Source organism: Brachycentrus maculatus, unplaced genomic scaffold, assembly GCF_059751285.1.
Source record: "Brachycentrus maculatus isolate JH-2025_06_01 unplaced genomic scaffold, ASM5975128v1 h1tg000186l, whole genome shotgun sequence".
NCBI classification, from domain to species: domain Eukaryota; kingdom Metazoa; phylum Arthropoda; class Insecta; order Trichoptera; family Brachycentridae; genus Brachycentrus; species Brachycentrus maculatus.
The window spans coordinates 125,994-132,500 of NW_028280937.1; positions in this window are offsets into that span (position 1 = coordinate 125,994).

A 6,507-nucleotide genomic window follows, 5' to 3' on the forward strand; every position below is an offset into this window, starting at 1 on the left:
TTATTATGCATTAACTTTGTAAATGCTTGTATAATACTACTTATTGAGTTTTTTTATTACGAGCAGATACCACGAAAACGAAAAGCCTTCGTAAAATCACCGAAATGAAGACTCTACGACTCATTGCAGGCCTAACACTTCGTGACAGAGTAAGAAACTCTGAAATAAGAAAAATCTGCATTGTCGAAGATGTTGTGCGATAGGGAAGAGTAAGAAGACGTTTCTGGAGAAATCATCAAGTTCGGATTGAGTGGTGAGAATAGCAGCAAACAGCAGCATAAGAGGTAACAGACCCCCAGGAAGACCAGCTAAACGATGGAAAGACACCTGGTCTTCCACCTCCCAGGAGCGGACTACGAAAATAACAAGACACAGTCCCAATTAAAGAAGAAAAAAATCAATTTCAATTTTTTTTTTCAATTCAATTTCAATTTATTTAAAAAAAAAAATAATACATACATTACAAACAATATTCAAAGCGTATATATTATAATAAAAGTAAGCAATAAGACTTAAAGGTGTAGAAGAATCCCGCTTCGGAAAACTTCAGACACATGGAACAGATCAATATCCAATGTGATATTGTTCAACATAGCGGTAGCTCTTCCTACAGGCATAACCATCGGCAGGTTGGTCCTGTGTATAGGAATGTGAAACAATCTATGCCGACGCTGTCTTAGGTAACTATCGGGAACATACAGACCAATGCTCTGGATAATTTCATGATTATCGATCATACCGCGCAACAATCGATAAAAATGCGTAATCAAATACACATTCCTTCTAGTCTCTAAACTATTGCAGCCAAGCATACCCTGGAGAAACTGGGTCGGGTAGAGCCAAGGATAATAGCCGTACTCTCTCATGTAGAGATACTTCAAAAACTTATTTTGGACTTTCTCTACCATAAGAGTACTCTCTTATGGTAGAGAAAGTCCAAAAGAAAGTCCAAAAGTCCAAAGGCTCGTGTGGCCCCCAAATCATCGAGCCGCTCTCGAGTCTACTTCGCACCAAGGAGTTATAAAGAGTTCTCAGCACGCGGGTATTTTCGAAAACCCTGGCAGTACGCAGAACAAATCCCAGCATTTTCAATGCATTACCACTGACTGCCTCTACATGATCGTGAAATGTCAGGGTGCTCACAAATCTAACGCCCAGATCCCTAACATTCGATAAAAGAGAGTTATATTTCATTACTCACGACTAGTTTCGAAAAATACAGTTGTTTTAATCGACAGGTGATTACTAAAACTTGTTTTTGTTATCACCTATCGATGAAAACAACTGTTGTTTTCGAAACTAGTCGCATGTAATGAAATAAAACTCACTAAGTGGTATGATACAAGTGTTGAATTCTAATAATAATCAACATGTAATTCCACAAAGCTAATGCCGAATCAACAAATAATAAACTAGAAAAATATCGTTCGTAATATTAAATTATAAATAGTTTTGATTAATTGAATATTAACTTGTTGTTGTGATACCAGTAGAATGTGAAAATATTTTTCTTAAAATACATTTTTTTTACCAAAGAACAAGACTCAGATATTTTATCAAAATAAAAAGTCCAAAGATTTCCAGAAGCAACGATCGTGTTCAATTATATAAAACGAGCTTTATTTTCTTTATAAATTTCTTTAAATCTGACTGTTTATCTGAAATCTGAAATTGTGATCAGAAATTTTAAATGAAGTATATTCTAAATGAAACAGCACGGAGGAAAAAAAAAACAATGACAACTCCCAGAAAATTCGAGCAAAATTAATAGTGCAATTATTTTTTAGTATTATTATACCTTTTCAAAGCGTAAAAACCCATAACAACAGTTATTCATGATTTTCTTTAGACAAGGAAAATGAAAAAATTTGGCAAAAGAAATAAAAACATTTCATACAATTTCCACTTTTCATTTTTCCCAAATAATCACTCACTAACGAATTCATACTTCTATGATAAACTGGTCAAAATGCAAACAGCATAAAATCATATTTTCAAGCGTTTATGCAAAAATAATCCGGGATCAAATTTTTAAAACATCCAAATAAAAGTGTCTCTACTAAAAATAATATTTCTCAATCCAACAAAGGTGGCTCTTGTGAACTCATATTTACAGCGTCTTGAGATTATTGATTTATGTAGGGGTTCCAAAAATTTTAATAGTGTGGTTTTCAATCATCGGTGGAATAATAAATGTTGCACGTATGTAAAATGATCACTTAACCAGTCTATGACAAGTCGTTATTCCACATTCTTCTTCATCTGGGTTGAGATGTGAAAAATGTCAAATATTGATTTTTTTAAATTTAACACTTGTAATATACCAATTTATGAATTTTATTTTTATACATGACTTGTTTTGAAAACTTACAAATGTTTTCACCTACAGGTGAAAATTAAAACTAACGAGCAAAAAATATTTAGGGGTATATATAGAGGTCTCTTTATACCCCTAAATATTTTTTACTCGTTGGTTTTAATTTTCACCTCTAGATGAAAACATCTGTTTTCGAAACTAGTCGTGTATAAAAATTAAACTCATTAAATGGTTTATTACTTTGTATGTTTTTTTTAAATAATCAACATGCCAATCCACAAAGTCAATGCCGAATCAATAAATAATATAATTGATAATTAAAATAAGTTTTTTGTTCTTATGTAATTTTGACTGCACTATTTAAATTGAAATCTCTTGAAATCAATTGCAATGTATTGTTTTAATTGTAATCTTTCGATTTTATCTAGTCAGTAGGTAATACTACTTTCTTGACGATGACAATTTGATTGAAATATTATTTGAAGGTCCGGAGAATGGAAATTCATTACAGTTGTCTCTCAACAAGAGGAGCTCTTTAAAACAAAGAATGTTCCATGATTCTCCACGATTCATAATGTTTGGTAGATACTAAAGATTATTATTCTTACCTTATATTGTAAATAAAGGTTTTTAAACGTAGCTTCATGAAAATACAGCGATTTGAATATTTCAGCTCACTTTGGCGCGCAGAGACTACTTATGTATAATAAAACTCCCCATAACTTCCCTTATCTCTTCGTGGTTTTTTCTCTCTCAAATGCCACTGGAAAATTTCATTAGTCCAAAGATTATCCGTCGCCAGAGAAATATGACTTTTGAGAAAAAAAGTCATTAAAAGAACTATTCAACTTTCATATTATTTATCGCCTCGGTGATTTTTTTTCTCAAATGAAAAACTCATTTCCGTAAGTACCGACCGACCTACAAACTTCTTCTTTAAATAGGTAACGTGGTTACAAAATTTCATCATCTTAGAAGATGTTTCCAGAAAAATAAATCTCTCAATACGAACAAGATATTACAAAAAAGCGAATCAATGGTATTTTTACTTTTCTCTTATACTTACTAACAACTTTCTGCGATTTTTTTTTTAAATATCACTTTCAATACTTATAGTAGCGTTTGTTTTGTGTCAATTTATAATAACTATTATATAACCAGCTTAGATAAAGTTTTAATATAATTGGGTGATAAAATTAACTCAAACAGTAAAATTAAAAGTATTCGATATAATAAACCTTACGAGGTATTTTAGGCCACAGGTGATTTAAACCTTTGTAGGTATTTTAACTTAAGAGGAAACATCTACCATTTTTATGTGAAAAAATATGGATGTCTGAGTATTCCATGGCTCAGTGATCACTTTTAATAATTATACTTGACTCACTTTACAAAAACACCGATAATATACATGATGTATGTAACATCATTATCATAAAGTTTAATAGTGATTTTTAATATATCGAAACGCGTGTATATAAGATTTTAACAAACTGTGGTATTTAATAAGTAAAATTTTGATATTGACGTTGACTGCTTTGAAATATATGTGACAATAGATACATATTAATAGAAAGTAGTATTTTGTAGTTAAAAGATATATTTTATAATTTTGATAACATGAAAACATACGTCTCAAAATATATTTTAAGACACGTGTTTTAAAATATATTTAAAGAAGTCAACAATTTATAATGATGTTGTATATACCGAAACAAGTGTCATAATATTTTTGATCAAATATGAAAATATGTACTAGGGGAAAAATTATTAATGTTTATATATAAAAATATTTTTTTAGAAAAAATGGGCCCTTAAAAGCATTTTACGAGTATATAAATACAAAAGCAAAAATGAGAATTTTTATAATAACGTATTTTCACTTTTTTACATACGATTTCAATGTGAAGTACAAAGCTTTCAGCATTACGGCTCTACTAAAATTCTAGTATAATAGTGGTAAAATAACCTTATGCTTGAAAATTTATAATAATGCTTCTTTTTTATTTTCTTTTACTTGTTTTTGTGGGTAGATATTACAGTTATATAAAAGTATATTACTCTGAACATTCAATGAGCGTAATGTACATGCGTGTGTTCATATATGTTAACGAAGATATATTTATATTAATATGTAACAATGCCTCCCGTTACATATAAATTGGAGATATATTACTCTTTCTGTACTACAGATCCGCCTCCAAGACATAAAAATGTCAATTATTGAGAATTTATGTAACGTAAATTTATTTTGATTTAATTTTACATCTTAATGTATGTTTCATAATTTATGACTATTAACAATGACTTTTATGTTGTAATGTATGAATATCAAACTATTTAAAATTTGCTGCCTTTTTTATATTGATGATGCTATTCCGATAGTGGAGAAAACCAGCAGGAGCTGGTATCAAAGGTGTCTAATGTATACAAGGAAAGTGATTTGCTGATGAATGTTTTCAAATCCATAGTCATGGTTTTTGAAAAAGACAAATGTAGATCTGAACATAAAATTGTAGTAAATGGGGAAACAGGTTGACGATGACGTATATTTGGGAAGTATGTTTTTGAAGGATGGAAATATTGATGTTGATGTATTATAGAAAGGAGAGTGAATGCTGGGAAAAGAGTGAATGGTGCACTGAAATTACGTTTAACAAATAAAAACTTATCAGCTGAAACTAAACTGGCAGTACGCAACGGAGTTCTGGTACCAACTTTCATAAATGGATTTGAAGCATGGAGTTTCCAAAAAAAGATAAAAGCAATCGAAATACAACCACTCAGACGAATGTGCGGTAAAACGATGCATGATAGTTGTTCAAATGGGGATGTATATAAATAATGCATTACAAAATAAGCATTATGGATATAATAAAAATTAAAGGTGTGTTGAGATGGTTTGAGCATGTGGGACAAATGCGTGAAGAAAAAACAGTAAAACGCATTTATGAGACGGATATTATAGAAAATAGGAACAGAAGAAGACCGAGGAGAAAGTGTCAAATACATTACATTAAATAAAGAAAAGATGTCACATACTTGAAAGTGGTCAGGTCAGAAGAAAAAAAGAGCGTGATGGTTTCAATGATGGTTATTTGCAAAACTCTTGCGGCTTTTATAAATAATTAAAGAAAACACTTGTTTTTTACCACTTGAGTTTTATTATAGACTGCATGTTTCAGAAATTAAACTTCCATCATTCAGGCCTGTATAATAACATATTAATTATTATACAGACCTGAATGATGAAAGTTTAACTTCTGAAACATGTAGTCTATAATAAAACTCAAGTGGTAAAAAACAAGTGTTTTCTTTAATCATTGTAACATGTCTTACCACAAAGGTAATGCCGAAGCAATAAATAAAATATGGCTTTTATAAATATAACAAATAGGCGGCAAATAACAAAAACTACTTTAAGACCTGTGTGGTACAGCATTGACGTATGTTTTATGCAACACCAGTAATTTATAACTAAAAATAAATGTGTTTTTCTTCTACATATGGAGTAATTCTTGCATTATAAGAGGATATAAATAAATACGTACAACGCTGATAATCGAGAATGAAATATTATGTAAAAAGAACACCAAGGGAAACCAAAAAAATAACGCAATAACGAGTCCATTTTACATTTACAACCCTTTTGTCTAGCAAGATTTTATTGTTACAACGAAATTAATTGGATATTTTATATGGTTCGTATTGGATGATCATTATTTTATTCGTTTCGAGAGCTTAATTTGGGAAAAATTAACAAAAGGTCTTTTGATTTGTGGAATTGTTTTCGTTTTCTGTTTACTGTTTTTTTGTTTATACCTATAATTATCATTATTTTGAGTACATAGTTGAGTGATTTGCATAATTTTCCATAGTACATAGAACAACAGATTTCCAACAAGCGTTTTGTATCGAATACACTATGTGCTCGTATAATTTTATACAATATGTCTCCTGACAATTATTTTTATATTGCGTATTCATTCTTAACCATCTTTAAGGCACTTTGTAATCGTTAAAATAATATATATGTCAAGCCAGCCCTAACTACAGTTTATACCTTAAGATAATATGTCCGCCTCCGTAGTGTAATGGTCAGCACGCTTGACTACCGTTCTGGAGGTCCCGGGTTCGATTCCCAGGGGGGTAAAAAAAATATAAGTAATTTTTTCACTGTAATATTTATT